Here is an 18336-nt window from a genome sequence, read left to right on the forward strand (position 1 = left end):
AAATGCATCAAAGACATAAATCTGAAATATCAAACCATAAGAGAATATTTTTTAATCTCAGAGTGGAATGGCCTAAGTGTGATACAAAATCCAGAAGCAATTAAAAACAAAGATAAATATGACCAATATTTAAAATTTCTGAATTGTTAAAAAAATTAAAGTTTTAAAAATTGACAAATTGAAGAAAAACATCTGCAATTCATATTCCAGACAAAGAATTGATTTCTTTAGTAAGAGGTCCTTCAAACAGTAAAAAAGTCAACAAACCAAGAGAAAAAGAAGAATATGAAAAGATACCTCACTAAAAAATGAATACGAACTGAACTTAAATATATGAAAAGACATTCAATCTCACTGTAATAAGAGAAATGCAAATTAAAACTATAATGTGATGCCATTTAACCTACCAGAGAGGCAAAGATCAAAATATTTGAAAACACAAGAGTGTTGAGAGTGTGGGAAGAAGGGAATTCCATACATTGCTGGTTAGATTGCAACTTGACACAACATGTATGGAGGACAATTTGGCAATACCTATCAAAATTTAAAGTGTACGTACACTTTGACTCTGTATCTACATTTCTAGGTATTTATATGTAGGATATTTGTATAGGGATCTTTATTGGATACTTCTTGTAGAAGCAAAAGATTAAAACAACCTAAATGTCTACGAATAATAGGTAACTAGTAAGTAAACTGTAGTCTACCCTTACAATGAAATACTATAAAACCATTTTTTTAAATGGGATAGCATTACATGCACCTATTTTCATGATTCATCACCACTCAATGGCAAGCATACGTGCCTGGAAGTTTAGAACAGCAGTCTGTACCCACCACTTCTGATGAACGGGGCTTAAGGAATTCAAATACAATCCACAGATGAAGCTCATTAAAATACTTTTTGAGCCTTCTTAAATCCCCTTTGGAACAGTGTATAGTCTGAATAAATTTAAGTAAACTCTTTATTAGTAAACTATAATTTCAAAACCTTTGTATTCAAATTAGACAAAAAGGCTTAAGAAGATAGAGCTGGTATAATCCCAGAATCTATATAGTGTTTAACAAAGAAGGTATGTGCTTAAGAAAAACTTGTTGAATAAATGGATGAATGAAAAATGTAATTAATCAAACTATAAAATGTTATTTTAGTTGGAACAGTCATAAAAAGAGTGTGAAATCTAGGTGAAGTCCTCCCAACTTCAACAAAGTTTCTTTGGGGCTTTTTTGTTTTGTTTTCTTTTATTGTTTGTTTGTTTTTGTCTTTACAAAACTCTGAATATAAAGCCTAATTGCAAGTTTTGCCCTGCCCTCCTCCTAGCTTGTGCACCTTTACTGTGGAATTTAAAACATAGTTGTTTGTATTGGCCCCATGACACTATTTGACAATTAGCAACCTTACTGTAAACACACTGTTAGCCTTAATGCCACCCTGCCGGCAAACCTTCCCTTTTTGCCTGCTCTGGGAAGGCCTCAAGGATGCAACTGAAATTTGGGTGCATTTTCATAGCGTAGGAGATAGTATTTATTTCACAGTTTGGATGCTGCACATTATTCTCTGTTCCTCTAGGCTTTCTTAGTAGATACTGACCTTAGAGATAGCAATGCCCTTCCTATCGAATCCCAAAACTTCCCCCCGTATCAGAAAGGAGCCCACCACTACGTGGCTCTATGTCGGGTGCGGTATACATTTCATGCACCCCTTTCCCTCTAAAGAGAACCCTATATGCCATGGGGGTCTTCCAAAATTAGTGTTCTAATAACATTCTATGGGTTTTGATATCTTAGATTTTCTCAGATACTACTGAGACAGGTCACAAAGCTCAACAGTTTGCATCGGTCACATACTATTTTCCTCACAATTCAGATGATTAAGAGATGATTTTAGTTTTGTTTTCACAATCAACAAACTTAGTGCATTGTGCCAGGTGGCCCTGTGGCAGAGCTGCGCACTCTCATCTGTGGCAAAAGCAGACTTCAAATGGAAAAGAAATTGCTGCCTTGAATCTCCCTAGGAATACTGGCAGACGGGGTGCGTCCTAGCACCTGCAATGGAGACTGCTTTAACCAAGGATTTTGGTTTTAACTAACAGAAACCCATTTCAAACCATCTTGGGGAGGGGAGGCGAATTCACTACACTACATATGTGCCTCACAGCATCCTTGGGAAGGGTGAGGATTAGAAACTCGAGAGCAATCAGGAACCAAAGCAGCAGCCTCTCCCTCGGGTTCTCTCCCTTTCCCACCCTCTGTCTCATGGCCTGCTGCTGTCTGCACACGACCTTCATTCGGCTTTCTCTGCAGCTCCTGTCACTGCGTCTCTGCATACAGGGCCCAGCAGCTCCCTGGTCAATGTCACTTGTCACTCCATTTAGCCGAGCCTAGGACTGCACTTCTCTCAGTGCCAGCTCCAAATTCCTTTGAAAGAAAATTCGACTGGCACAGCCTTGGGTGAATCATCCAAACAACTATGGCAAAACAGGTGAGGTCAAGAAAGTAGTGTAAATTTGGTTGTTGGGTGCTCATCCCCAAGAGAGTCATGGCAGGGGGAGGGAAGGAGGTGTCATACCCAGCTTGAAGGAAACCTAAATATGCACCTATTGCCTTTCGGTGCTTCCCAACACTAGTAAGAGGCATGTACCTAGAACGGTAAGCTGGGCTGTGCTGTAACAGCAAACAACCTCCAGATCTCAAAGTCCTCCAACAGCAAAGGTTTTGCTCCCATTCACACTCCATGTGCACTGCAGGTCAGCAGGGGGCTCTTCTCCATGTCACCCTCAGCCTCGGAAATGCCTCTGGGCTAATGGGAAAATGGAGGAAGACAGGACATGGCAGTCACACACAGTGCTTGCTTAGCCCAGAAGTAAACATGTCACTTCCATTTATATTTCACTGGCCAAAGCAAGTCACACGGTAACACCTCATTCACAGGGATGGGGAGGAATGATGCTGGGAGGTGTCCGGCTGTGGGGCTCTCTGTAAGCAGCAGTGATGATTATCGCTAGTTCATGACAAGGATCCACGGGCAGGAAAACACCTCTGTATTCAGAAACACCACTGAACAGCATGCCGGCAGAAAAGCCAGAATCCGGTTACACCTCTTTACAGCCATTTTTTAATCTCGATTATTCCTGAGTTAAGAGGGATAAAATAAAAAACCAAAAAGAATTTAATACACTTTTATTTATACTATCTATCTTCAAAATTTTAAAAATAAGGAGAGCCTGGCAGGGCGTGGCTAAGCAGTTTAGAATCGACCTAGGATCCAGAAGATCGCAGTTCAATTCCCCATCAGGGCACATGCCCGGGTTGCGGGCTCGATCCCCAGTCGGGGGTGTGCAGGAGGCAGCTGATCAACAGCTCTCTCATCATTGATGTTTCCATCTCTCTCTCTCCCCCCCTCTCCCTTCCTCTCTCTGAAATCAATAAAGATATATTTTTAAAAATAAAATAAATAAATAAAAATAAGGAGAAAATTAAGATTTCTTTAGTTATAGTAAAAAGATCACATATACCCGCTTAATTTCTAGAATTATTTCTTCAAGGACTGGTTATAATCCAGTCACATGGGTTATATATAAATCTGTGGGACAGCAGTCCATTAAATAATAATCTCAAATCAATTTACCTTCTTAAACGAGAAGATCAAGAATATTTCATTAAATAAGAGTTCTGCCATTTAAAACCCTTTATCAAGTGCATAAAACCTCATGGCTCTTTGCTAATATTTTTGTCTAGAAAGATTGCCAATTTCAACTTCATTTACTTGAGCCACCACACATACAAGCCACATGAAATCTCTTTCTAAAATTAAGCAGGATATGAACAAATTATGAATAAAATATTTTTAAAATATGCTCATGGGTGTATACATACCTATATAAAATTTGGCTGAACCCTCCTAAAGCAAGAATAAGACTTTGATGCCCTGTTTGATTCGTATTTTTAAAAATTCAAAACACTACACAAACATTTATGTTAACAGTGAACTAAAAGCAATCTTTTAAAATAGTTTTAAAAACTAAGGTAATGCTCTTAACTTGTTTCAAAGCTCATATTTCTTAACACAATGGAAACCCTCTCCCCTTTTTCATTTTTCTCTTTTTTTTAAAAAAAATCCCAAATCAAAGTTTCAATGGGGTGGCCTTCCATAAATGGGCCAGGTTTCTGATACAAATGGTAAGACATGTTTGCTTGATATAATCCTACAAGGTTAGGAAATTACTCCCTGAAGTAAATTAAGCACTTGATAATTTAACAGTTTCAGCCACTGGGGAAGCAATTAGCATAGTGAAGAGGGACCTGACACATTTATGAAGAATATAACTGTCTTCCAACTAGTCCAATCTGTGCAAAGGAAGCAGCCTCCTCAGCTGGCAGAATTAGGTTCAGTTGTTCAATGTGTTCATGTCCGGAGATCAAAACACCTTGTTACTGTTACATCCTTTTATTTTACATACTACAGAAGCAATTAGTGTTCATAACAGAAAATTTAGAAAACAGAGAAAAACAAAAAAGAGGCCAATAAAAATCATCCATAATGCTTCCAGTTAGAGATAACCATGGCAAACTTCTGGCACGTTTCCCTCTGGTAACTATTTTAGGGGTGCAGTCAACAATAACGGGGGCCTGAGCATGAGGAAGTCATGGTCCATCCCAATCACAGTGATAAAAAGAAACCCAGAACCAGTCAACAGGAGGCACATTTAATAATGAAAACATCTTTAAATACTTACAATTCTATGGTTGCTCTTACATGAACTTATATTGTTACTCAATTTCATAGCTGATCTCTCCTTATTTTAAATTAAGCCCGTGCAACATCAGTTTATTGGTGAGCAAATGATCTTTTCACCTTTCTAAAGGATCCAGCAAGATAATTTAGACAATAAAAGCCAGATTTAGACATGACTTTGTCTACTCACTGGCCGCCAACCATCACTACTCATAAACTCTGCCCTGGCCCCCAACGCCCTTCAAGAGCCCTCCATAGTATCATTTTCTCCCCCATCCACTCCAGGCGAGGACCACCCCAGGTCAGGAATAACAGCACCATTATCTCTCGGTGCCTTGATCTTCAAGTTAAAGCCATTTCTGTCACGCCACTGATGAATGTTATTTTCATCAACTTTTGCCTACCAGAAAATTGATTTACTATCATAGAGTGACTGGGCTACTACATAGTTCCAAAAGACAATTCTTCTGATACGCACGTGTTTTCACTAATTTTCCAAATTCTACTCTTTAACTAGTACACTGTTTATTATTATTTCTATCACTGGTAATTCAAAATGCAATTGATCTTTCCCAGATAATAAAAAGGTTTTATTTCATTAGCAAAAAATAAAAAGGGGGAATCAATCTGTTTTAAAATGCAGTTATTTGTAACCCACTCTATTCTTTTTGTTTGTTATGCAAAATTGGGATCATTACGGTTTTATGTTTACTGTTTTGTACTCTATTGTATTGATTAATACAATAGATTAATCAGAAATCAGAATAACTACTATCAGAAATAGTAGTAATTGGGGAAGAAGGGAGAGTTGCTGAAAAAGATCTCTTTCAGCCCTCAATGGTGGCCATTAGCCAAAACTTTGAAGAAACTTGAATTTACCTTCAGCAAGACTCTTTCTAGATTCTTTTATTCTTCATGTTAGAGTCCTAAAAAAAATAAGACAATATGCATTTTCATTTCACAGAACAAAAACAATTAAGAGAAACTACTTTCTGCTAAGGTTTATAGTTTTACAAAAGGATTAGCCAAAGAAAATGCTTAACCCAAAGTAGTATCATAAAGTGAAATTTCAGGTACCCTAGTTATGGGAGAGCTTTCTGTGCAAGACTCTCCTATTGCTCTCATATATCTGCAAGAGGCCATCCACAGTGTTGATACATGAGTCAAACTCTGCCAACCAGGACCCTAGCTAAACAGTGACATTCTAAGAAGTGCACATTAATCTCTGGCCACACTGTAATGACAATCAATATTAATACATTCTGGAAAGCAAGCCTCCCTTCTAAAAATGCACAGGCACCCAAATTATGCAAAATCCATCAGGTTGACATCAGAAAGCCACAAATGAATACAAGTTACTAAGCAAGAGGAATGCTAAAGAATATTGACTAAATTTTTTTTGTTTAGCACAATTTAGTAGATCACTGAAGCTTCAAATGGCAATGCATTTGTGATAGTTTGTATGAGAAAGGTGGTTTTCTGAATGATTCAAAAGTTAAACTATGGTTCAAAAAAATGTCTTTTATTTACTAAAATTCTTCATGATGCAGCTAATGTTCAGAATTACAATAAAAATCCTTAGAGAGAGACTAGTTTAAAAAAAATGTTCAAGCTTGTAAAATGTTCCATTTGCCCTTTCCACCTACTACACTCATAGCTTAAAATCCGAGCTAGAAAAAGTATTTGAATGCCCAAGTGGTTATTGCAGAGATTCTGAAGGCATTAAGCTACAATTTCCTCAAGTGGAAAATGTCATTTGATAGCACTTACAAAATGCTACAAGCAGAAAAGTGGAGGGTTTGAATAAGCAATCCACTCAGTCAGTCTCCCAGACAGACCTCCCTCCTCCGCAAGCTAAGATTATCCATCAGCTAAGATTATCCGTCAAACCAATAGGAAGTCACTAGTCAGGCCGTGTGTAACCTGCTCAGTTCTCTTGGTAGTAGTGGTCCCAACAATCTTTAGATATTAGACTTTCGGAACTGAAGATAAGATACTCAGACTTGGCAAGTAGATTTTTCCATCTAGCTGCAAAATACAATGTTTTCAAGGAGTTAATTATATGCACATTCTCCACCACACATGGCATCGGGCATGAAAGGTGAGAGCAGCAGTAACATCTGCAGCGGTCATGTAAATACAGAATATAAACAGAATAACACTCATGAAACTCTCCCAACATGTTCCGGTTATGCCGCAGTACAGTTTCCTCATTTTCACTCTCTCCAGCAGTTATCTGATCTCAGTTCTAAGGAGCTGACAGAGAAAGACAAGATTTAACAGAAAATAAATATATACACAAGTAAAATTATGTTTAATGTCTGTTCATCCTGAATGCTAGTCTTACATTGATCAGCACAGTCTCTGTTGATTCTCTGGCACTCTAATACCAGGTCTGCCTGTAAGATAATAGCAGGCCTGTTTTCATTTGAAGTGTCAGTCAATTTTTTTAATCGTCACGTGTCTTACAAGCAGTATCTCTCAGAAGATAATGCTATAATAATGATATGGGAAGAACATGGTTTTAAAGAAACACTAAAGAGTGATCGGGTAGGATAAATACTCCGCAAGTACACTTTGCTCCACAAAACATGAGTATATTTCAGTTTCTGTTAAATTAGACTGGGGGCGGGGAGAAAAATCCACACAGACCGTTGTTCCACTGTCTCATTGCAAGGCCATTTCAAATATAAAATGGAAGGGCTCTCTGAGGGAAAAGAATCATTTCCTTTGCTGTCAGAAAGCACAGTCCCATGCACGTTGTGTCAGGATATTTCCCATCATATTCTTGCCCGTCCCAATCACCGAAACAGTACAGCATTTGAGAAAAGTCAGCTCCCCGGGGACTTAAAAAGAAGAACCTACTTTAAAGTTCCCTTTATTTGCTCCAGTTCATTTTCAGTGCTTTCTAGTATCCATGCAGCACAGCCCTGCTGCTGGCAAACGGGGCAGTGTGACCCCTGGGGAACAGGCTCTGGCTATAGAGGAACTAAGAACTGAGTGAAAGAATATAAGAAAATTAAGCATCCCTTCATTCTGCTCCAGGGACAGACGTCAGAGACCCCCAATGGAAACATAAATTTCTCCATGAAAATTATTCCTGTCGCAGGGAATATCTGTTCCATTTCCATCTTTTAATTACATGAAAAAAAGCTGAAAGGATAACTTCCTACATGACCAGGGTAAGTTCAGAATTCCTACTGACCTGTTACATTTATGCACATGAAAATTACTTGGAAGCAATATGTCAAACTGAATTCATTCAAATCTCCTATTGCACAGTTTTCCAAGGAGATGCTACACTTTGGTTGTTTCAGCACCTTTGCTTATTAAGAGCCCTTCTGGTTGGAGGAAAGGAACAAACACTTGTCAACTAAAGTGATGCCCTTGGCACTAGTCCCTGTGGGGCGTTCAAAAGCCAGAGGACCTTCCCTCTTCCCTTAACAGGCCTACAGAAAAGATGCAGAGGGAAATGGAGCCAGGTATTGCTGAGTCCCAAGCCTCGCCAGTCCAGCCTAATGGCCCAATCAATCAATGTGGTCCGACCTCCCCATTGCCAATTTCTGGTTTAAAGCCAAGCGTATGAACAAGGCTGGGCCAAACTGGAATCCGTCTGGGACTTTGGCTGCGGGGACCTTACCTGGTTGCTAGGCTGGAGGGCTCACTCATGTATGCGATCAGCAATTCTTTGTTAGATAGCTATCCTGTCAGGAGTCCCTCCAGATGGCAGATGTAAGCCACACAGAGGAAAACAAACGGGAGCAAAGGAAGGAGGCAGATGGTTGGAGCATCTGGATTCAACCACGCCTGAAGTTAGATCAACCCCTGGACTTCTTAGTTACATGAATAAATAACTCTTTTTAGTTTAAGGCAGTGCGAGTTGAGGTTTCTGCCTTTTGCAATCAAGAGTTCTAACCAGCATCCCACCCCCACCCGAGGGTAATGGAGTAAAGCCTCACCTTGTACTGACTGGTGCCTAGACCTGCTCCAGTATGGTCCGAGCCTGAAGCCAGCTAGAGCAGCTTTGTGGCCCATTCCTCACCCCTTCCTAGCATTCTATACTTAACTTGAAGTGACTCCAACTCTAACTTAGATTGGTCCCCAAAATTTGTAGGTAATCTACCCTCCAACTCCAATTTAGGCTGGCCTTTTATCGTTTGGGAAACCTACACAGTACCCACATCCCCACATAAACACATGCCTCCTCCTACTCTTTGTTTGTTAATGCTCACCCAAGGGTATTTTTTCCATTGATTTTCAGAGAGAAGGGAGGAGGAAGGGAGGAGGGAGGGAGGGAGGGAGGGAGGGAGGGAGGGAGGGAGGGAGGGAGGGAGGGAGGGAGGGAGGGAGGGAGGGAGGGAGGGAAAGAGAGAGGGAGGTGAGAGAGACACTCAGTTGGTTGCCTCCGCATGGGGATCGATCCTGCAACCCAGTTACGTGCCCCTGACCAGGAATCAAACCCATGACGCTTCAGTCCATGGGCCGATGCTCTAACTGCTCAGTCACACTACCCAAGGGGCTCCTCCTCCTACTCTTATCCAATGCAGGAACACTGAACGCTGTCTTATTGTCCCTACCCAAGAAGCAGCCAGCTTCTGGTTAAATACTTCAGAAACAGGAAGCTCACTACCTCAAGCACCATGCATTCTATTGATGGACACCTTCTATATCTGTGAAGTGTCATTATTGTACAAAACACAAATTTTTCTCCCTGAAATCTCCACTGCCTTATGCTATTTCCACTAAGTAGAGTAAAAACAACTAAGCTTCCTTCCCTACTTGTCAACACTTCAAATTTTTAAAGACAATTAGCATGTCTCTCTTTAATGTGTATATTTCTATGTTCCTTCAGCTATATCTTAAAATACATGACTTCTAGATCCTTTGACATCCTGATTCCCCTGGTCTAGGTACACCTCAGCTTGTGAACATCCCTTTTAAAATATGTTATCCCTCCCACCCACCCTACCACTGAGTGACCCTTGCGATGGTCTGAAAGGCTCGGAAAACTGGGCAGGTCACTTTCAAAGAGATGAACATTGCATTTGTGACAATAAGTCCTAAGATTAAATTGGCTTTTTTTTTTTTAATCTTACCTTTCCTTTCCTCCTTTGAGTAAGGGGTAGTTTGGTCTTTGTCTATTTTTTATCCTAAGCCCCAAAGCAGGACCCTAGCAAGTTTGTTCATTACTTTATGACCAGCACCTGGACTGGCGTCTAGCACATAGTGGGGACTCAGTAAGGGGAGATGAACTAAACAAATCTAAATCCAGGAACCTCCACCCACTGCTGTTTACCTAATGTTTCAATCAGCCTTAATATTCAGTTCGTTGGGGTCATCTGAAGTCTAAATTCAGCATATTATACTTCTTAATTCATGTTCCCTCTAAATTTAATAAGTCTGCCTTGTTCAGCTTTACCTAGGACACTAATGAAAACATTAGACAGGCTGGAGCCAAGGGTGGAACCCTTTCACCTAGCATTCAGCAAGAGGTACTGGGCAAGGTGACACTGGGCCATTATCCACACTTCAGGGCTGAAACAGCTAACCCAGGTTAGTTTCATCATCTCACTCTTGGGAGGCTTTTCAAAAATGCTTTGTTGAAATCAAAACACAGTATCTTATAAAGTAGGTTGAATCTTATAAAATTATCATTTTTCTAGGCATAAATCTTCCATTATCAGCAATTTCCTGCGGTTCAACCTAACGCAAGTCACCCTCCTAATAGCTAGCCAATGTTTTGTTTATTAAGTTACCAGGACCTTCCTTAGAGAATCTATACTGATTCTATTCTGCCATGTCTAGAAACTATCATCTTCCACCCCAGAAATCAAAACATTTGCCCAGGTCCTCTCTAACTAACTGCTCACCTGTGCAGGTTCCTTCTTCACTTAGGATGTCATTTGCTTGAACCTCAAGACCAAGACCCATTTGTTGTACTGAGGAGTGGACTCCTACCGGCGCCTAAGCGTACCTTGAGCTGTCCTCACAGTAAACTGTGTTTTAGAGTTTATGGTCTGAAGACTATTCTCCTTAAAGAGACCCTTAAACACACATAAGAGTTCTTCAGACTAAAGCCCTACTCCTCCTGGCACTAGGTAACTGGCATTTTAAAGTGCCTCAATAAGTGTGAGAATTATGGTAAACAGCCAGGTGGTAACTTATACTATTACAAAATGCCTCCCCCCACTCTAGGAGTGTCAAATGACCTTACTATTACTGAGCCAATAAAAAGAAATTCCAAGAGACAGGATTGTATGTGACCTTTAAACAATAAACATGAATTTTTAAGAGTCAGTGAAAAATATTGATAGGTTCAAAGCTGTTGAATATATGAATTCGAAATGAATGTACCAACACCTGAAATAATTTGAAAGTTATACTGTACATTATGGGCAGAGATTATATAGACATAGACAAATGTAAGGTAAGAAAAAGATTAGGAGAAAAATTAAGTATAGGAAATTGTCTAGGTATGGTTATCATTTCCAGAAACAATAGAAGCTGATAACTAAAGTGATATGCCATAATATTCTAGTGTGATCCTGGTCCTTAAAAATATAAATGGGTGTCTAAAGTGTGACATCCTATGTATGGTATGTCACAGGATTCATTTTCCTGGTTTTCTTTTTTGTTCATTTATTTTGCACTTAGTGAGAGTGGTCACAGGTGAAGAACAGAGGGGAAAATTCCAGTAACACAACATCGCCAATGTGTTTATTATTTTTAAATACACGGAAGCAGTCCTGAAAAGCAAGCCAGGTCTAAGCTTGAATCAGATGAAATATCTAATAAGCATTACTATCTATTCTTAAATTAGAGAAAAGGAGAGGGGAAGCCTATGGTTCTAAAATTATCTGAAACTAGAAAAGAGATTATTCTTAAAAGAGTCCTTGGACAACTGAACCTTGGCGACAAAGATTTCAAATGAGCTATTTTGAATAAATTCTCTCTAATGGGCAGCCTGTGAAAAGCTGCTCTGTGAAAGCTCCCAGCACATAATTCAAAGGTCACTTTTCCTCTCAGGAAGGTAAGGCTGGGTGCCCTCTGTCCTTGCCAAGCAGGCTTCTGGGTACGGCCCCGTGGGCTGCCTCACTTACAATTACTCCTCAGGTTTTTTAGATTGTAGGTTCTCCAAAGCTCTTTGCTTCTCCCCACTTTGAGCCATGCCCCTGCTCATTAGCAGTAACAGTGTGCATTCAGAAAGGGGAGGGGACCCTCAAGCCCAGCTACCAGGTGTTATCCGCAGGCTAGTAAAATAGGCAATGGGGCGGACAACTGAATCAAGTTTTCAGCGGGGCTTAGGGATCAAGTGTGGATTTGAGTTTCTCCCTAACTTGGCAACATTTCTGAAGCATCTTGCTCACCTTAAATTGGTCAGCTTTTATGTTTAAAATGTCTGGGCTCAGTACTGCTTTGTCTTTTCTGATAGTCAGAAAGCACATGCTTGGTCTATTGCCCTCAGTCACTTTTCAAAGGCAACTCATTGAAAAGGATTTGCAGCCAGAGCAAAGGTGCCAAGTTGACCTTTGCTGGCTGCAAAGACCTTTGTCATAATAACCAGCTGCTTTCTGGTCTATAGGAGAACAAGTCTTTCAGCTTTCATTTACTGTTTCTAGTATCAGCTCTGGGTCATTATAAATACTATTCCACAAGTCTGCAAAGAACCAGGGTTTGAGTGATGATGCCCTTGAAATGGCCCAGGCCTTAATTTCAGCTGGAAAGTCAGGCAAGTGTTTTCTCCTGTGCTGTATCTTTTACAGGAAATGTTCACCATGCTATTTGATAAATTAACCAATAAAACTGACTTTCAGATAAAGACAAGTTAATTCTTGTATATTTCCTAGCTATTTAAATTAGTAAGGATTTTGCCTCAAAAGAGACCACAGTTCACATTGTAAATATTCCTCCAAATCTTCCCCAAAAGACCTTGACCATTTACTAGATGCCTGTGCATCGGAAAAAAGGAGAAATATCGGTTAACAGGCTTGTGACTTCTAACCTCCAAAACAAGTGTCTACTATGAAAAGATGAGATCATTCAGAAGTCAGTTACCCTTTTCTCTTGTTAATGTATTACCACCAGTTTTATCATTTTTTTTACTACAATGCATTAAAGTGAGCATAATAAAGATGGCCTCACAGCCCAAAGGATGAGATTCTGATCCCCACACAGTTCTGCTTCCCATCACTTCCGAGATCAATTGCCCTCTGAAAGAAATCAACTGGTGTGCAGTATGTTTACCAGTAGGTTAAGTTTTCTAATTATTTATTATTTTGGGAGGTTTTAGTCAAGTAACTGCATATTATAATCACTGTATAGTGTGAGTTTTCATAACAGAATAAAATTTAAATGGTGTGAAGCACATATCTCAAAATACGACTCTGCGAGCATTTTTGTCACCGTCATCATCTAAGGACCATCACATCATCAACTTGTACACTCCTTGAAAAGGGAACAATCACTGAAGAAACAGGCACTTAATCCTCAGAGAAAACCTATTGTTGCTGCCTTTTATAGATCAGATCACTAGATAGGGGAGCTGTAAGTTGACCAACATCAAGTAACTAATAAGCAGCAGTTAGAATCTGAATCCTGGTCTTCATGGTTCTGAAGTCCAAGGAACTCTAGCACCATCAAAACCAAATCAGAACAGAAAAAAAGAAAAGCAATCCAGAAATAATACCCTGCCTCTAAAAATGAGATCTTCAATTCAACTGTTCAACATTTGTCTGTTTGAACCAGTGTAAGCTTTTAAGATGGCATCATACGTTTTGCCCCAGAAATTCAACTTTTAGGAATCTATTTAAGGGAAATCAGTACGGTTGCAGACAAATGTTTGTGCACCAAAGATGTGGGCAAACCCCAAATGTTTATATGTAGGTTGGATAAGTTATGGCCCAGACAAAAAATCAAATACTATGCAGTCATTAAAAATAAACTCTTCTAGAAGATTCAATGAAATGTAAAGTGAGAAAAATCACGATACGAAACACTGTAGAGTGTAAAACTAATTATGTAAACACAGAGACACATTACACTTTTTTTTAAAGAAAGACCAGATTTTCAGAGATTAGTTCAGCCTGATGGGAATGCACAGGAAATTTTCTTGTTTCTTTACTGTTGTCTCTATTTTCTAAAATATCTGTGATGAGCATTGTTATATTTATAAGAAGTTATTTGTAATAAAGTATTTTTCACACTTTCCAAATTGGCAAATATTTGATTTCCAAAGATTTGATCTGTGGGAAATGATTTCAGAGATGTATAGCTTATATTTATAAGGACTATTAACAAGATCAACATTCCAATGTTATTTTATTCCAATAAGAGGCAAAACTTATATTGTCATATGCAAACCATGTATAAACTCATTTATAGCACTCCTGATCAGTTTTTACATATGGATAACACGCTATCTGATCATAATCAATGACCAGAACTCTTATTTTAAGTTCTTAGGAAGAACTATCAAATTAAGCTCTAAGTCTCTCTTCTTCAGTCCATTTCTTTGAGTTGAATTTTTGTTATAAAAGACAAACCAAGAAACTCTTTGTCTTCCATGCCCAAATGCTGCCCTTCTCCCAGTTTCCCCTCATAACGACCTTCAGCTCAGGGCAAAAGATTGCGATAATTGAAACCACACACTTATTTTAATTACTTTCCACATCTCCCATTTGCCACCTTCAGAACAATGTCAGAATCGCAGTGAGCAGTTAGTGCGCTGGAAGAAAAGGTGTGCAAGGCTGAGTGAAAGCCTCGTTTGGGGATGATTCCAACAGAGCCTTTCCCTTAAGACCAAAGCCATCAAATGATATTCACTTGCTCTTCATGTAGAGAGGTCTACTGACTTGATTACCAAGACCTTCCTCTCCCTGTCCCCACACAAAGCAAGGCCATGTACGAAGAAAACTCCTTCAGCACTCACCTGGGTTGACTCACCCTCACACCCTCGCGTTGCCTGTGTAGCCCTCGCCCAAAGCTGCTACTCCTAAGTGTGGGGCAGATCAACCTACATGGTGAGCTCATTTAATGAGGGAGGAAAGCTGTTTGCAGCAATCTGGATTTCTTCCTTGCCCTCAACAATGAAAGATAAGCATGTTTTTTTCTAGCTGGAATATGCAACTGCCAGACTGATTGGTAACGTAGTTTAAGAAAAGAAAGGCTTTGTTCCTTAGGTTTTCTCAACTGACCTAAGTTCTATTTTTGCAGAGCCATGGGGCAGTTAAGGGTTTTTTCTCACAGCTTTCTCTTGCTTGATTCAGGAATCATGGTCAGTAGGATTTTTACTTTGTTAACATTTGGGATTCTAAATAAGACCTGGACATGGGTAAATAACAACCCCAAAGTAGCATTTGAAGGACTACAAAACCCTCCCTACTGAAACATTCTCTCTTATAATCCTTCCCTGAGGGCTCCTGATATAAAGGCAAGAGTATGATCTGGGAGAAATAACAACATATTGGGGTGAAATTTCTTTATAGTTTTGTTCTTATAAACTTCTAAATTCCTTCTGAATGTGTTTTAGAAATATACATACTGGTTAAACTTGGATTTGTTACGAGGAAGAGATATGACCCCTATAACAGAAAGCTGTTTGTGTTCTGAACCAAGTTTATGAGTTTGAGCTGCAGTGAAGTGGTCAATGAGTATGTTTAACCACTGTACTTACATTATCTGCAAATTTCAAGCATACAAGTAGTCTGCTACCACAAGCATGGTGTTTTCTTCCAGTTGGCATCTATTTTGACATGAGAAGAAAGAGAAGATCTTTATATATAAAATAAATACACATGCGTAACTTATTTACATTGCTTATTGTCTATATCCTTTCATTAGAATGCAAATTTCATGAAAACACAGATTTTTTTTGTTTTATTTTTTGTTGTTTCCCAAGTGTTGAGAAGAATACCTAACACACAGTGGGTGCTCAAGAAATATTTGCTGAATAAATGAATGAATAAACAAATATTCACAGTCCCAATCAGAAATCCTTTTTCCTATGGGTTCAGAGATGCCTAATTTACATATTAAGGGTTTGTTTGCTTGCTTGCTTGCTTGCTTGCTTGCTTGCTTTTTGGTCTCCTGCAAGAGAAACCACTTCTGGTTTAGTTCAACAAAGGGGGATTTACAGAGGATGTTATTGTGAAGCTGCCAGAATTGTCAAAGGAAAGAGAAACATACTTAGAAAACATCTGTCAGTCAGGTAACTGGAAAAAGGGAGGGACCAGAACATTCTCATCAAACTAGAAATGAGGCATTTCAAACTTTTCCAATGTTTGTCCCTCTACTCAAGAATCAAATTCCAGAGAGGGGCAATGTCAGGGGCTAGCCCTTGGACAGTGAAGGATGGCATGAGACTATAGACTACGGGAAAGGGGTCTATCCGATCCTCCAAGGAACTTGTTAGGAGGGAGAAATTCTGAACTGCCAAATACAAAACTCTACAATTAAAGGGTCAAGCAATTATCTTGGGTTTTGCTAAGCTCCCACACCCTTACCAACTCTTAAACTCTTTTCCCTCGAAGAAGAGAATTTTCATATATTTTCTCCCATTACTGTGTGCTTAGATAAGCAAAAAAAAAAAAAAAAAAAAAATGTATTAGAAACTTATTAAAAACACTGTAGGGTGATATTTTAAATACAGTTTCAATAAACTTTAGGAGTCACTGCTATAAAGACTTGAAATATATTGACTCATTAAAAAAATGCTCTCACTTAGAACCTTCTCTAGTGGCCAATCACAACTTTGGGCTACTTTGATTTACAACCCTGGCCACTGTGGCCCAGCCATTTAATCTTATAATCAACATCAATCACCAATTTTATTACAACATTTTGCAGGCTGAGCAAAAAATATTTCTCCTGAGGACAAATTAGGCACCCCAAAGTGACTCTTGCAAATAAATACTGTCGGCCATAACTCACTGTGCTACAGTTCACTTACAACAATTCATTCTATAAGTGCAACAGAAGCTAAAAGCAATTGTATAATTTTAAAAAATAAAAAAAATATCCAAAGAGATTCATATAATATAATGGCTACCTGGTGACTGGATAAAGATTTTTAGTGGTTCAATGACAACATGTACTTTCATTTATACCTCCAATGGTTGCCATCCAAAAGATATTAAGTGTGTCCAAATATCCTTCAAGACAGATCATAACTCACCATTAAGATGATGCAGGGCCCTATTAGGCTGGCAGGCAGGCTTCCCATTGGTTCAAGGTACTCATCCCTGAACTTGCACTCAATAGCGAAAAAATAACGGCCAAACAGAAGACACTATTCAGAATGGCTAATTGCCAGAAATACCACCAATAAATCAGCTGGACCCCATTAATAAGTAATGGTGCTCAATTTACTGTTAATTCAGATACTCCCAGCAAACCCAGGGAGCTCTTTAAAAGTAACTGCAGTCATGATTCCCCTTTATGTAAGTCAAATAAAATTAGCATTTAATCCTGGAGTTGTATCCTACAGAAATAATCATTATGATAAATATCGAAGCACAGAGTCCGGGATTCCAGAGTATTGGGCCCACTATTCTCTCTTGGCTGTCAGTGTACCACACAGCTCGTTGTCTCTGAGTTCCCATGTTGCTGCTGCTAAACAGGGAAGCCCAAAATATTCTATAAATAATACTTAATCGCTACTGGCTATAATAACAAAATAATCTGTTTCCTCTGACAATCTCTACATGCTTACTTGATTCTCCAGATTTTACCCCAAATGGGGATATAGAGAAGTGTTAACAGGGAACCCAAGGGTTCACTGATCATTTCTGTGAAGTGGACAGTAGTTTTCTCCCTTAATATTGCAGTTTTTCCTCCAAAAAAGTACTTATATATTTTGTTCTTTTTTCCCCCCTAATACTAGGCAAAAGAAATGATGATATATGGTCTCCCCCTGGGGACTGAGATGTCTAAAACCAATCTGAACACTTGCTATGACACTGGTCAGAAGTACAGCAAAAAGAATGTTTGTGTTTCTGTACCAGCCTTTCCTTCCCCAGCATTCCTAGGACTTTATCTCTAGCAAAGAACAGCAGTGTCAACCCTTGGAACCATCCCAACTTCCCCCCCAGGTTTTTTGTGAGGAAATGCAATGACGTACACAAAGACACCCTGTAGCACAGTAAAATGTCATACACATGCTAGACATGTGTAGGATATTATTATTAATACAGTTTAGGAATAACAATAATATGCACTTAAACTCTCCATAAAACTCACCCTCCGCAGTCTATTAATCCAAGCCCTGTCTGCAGCCTGGGATTTATATGTGCAGTATATCCTCTGAGAGCCATTCTGAGCTGAGTGCACATATTTAAAAAATACAATCACTTCCAAATTACAAATTATGAGTGATTTTTCAGAAGACCACAGTGGCTATTATAATGGGTAAACATATTTAAATAACAGCATAAGCTTTTTAAAAACTGTATTAATAAATGTTATATAGCGATTGTTTTATTGGTCTTTCAAAAGCTGAGCTAATATATACAGCAGGTTGAGCTATCAGAGTCCTCTTCTCTCCAAGTAGCCCAGAGGGCACCTCCCAAGGTCTATTTTCCTGGAGCCTATAGGATGGCCTCACC

This window comes from Miniopterus natalensis, chromosome 6 (assembly GCF_054644295.1).
Source record: "Miniopterus natalensis isolate mMinNat1 chromosome 6, mMinNat1.hap1, whole genome shotgun sequence".
Taxonomy (NCBI): domain Eukaryota; kingdom Metazoa; phylum Chordata; class Mammalia; order Chiroptera; family Miniopteridae; genus Miniopterus; species Miniopterus natalensis.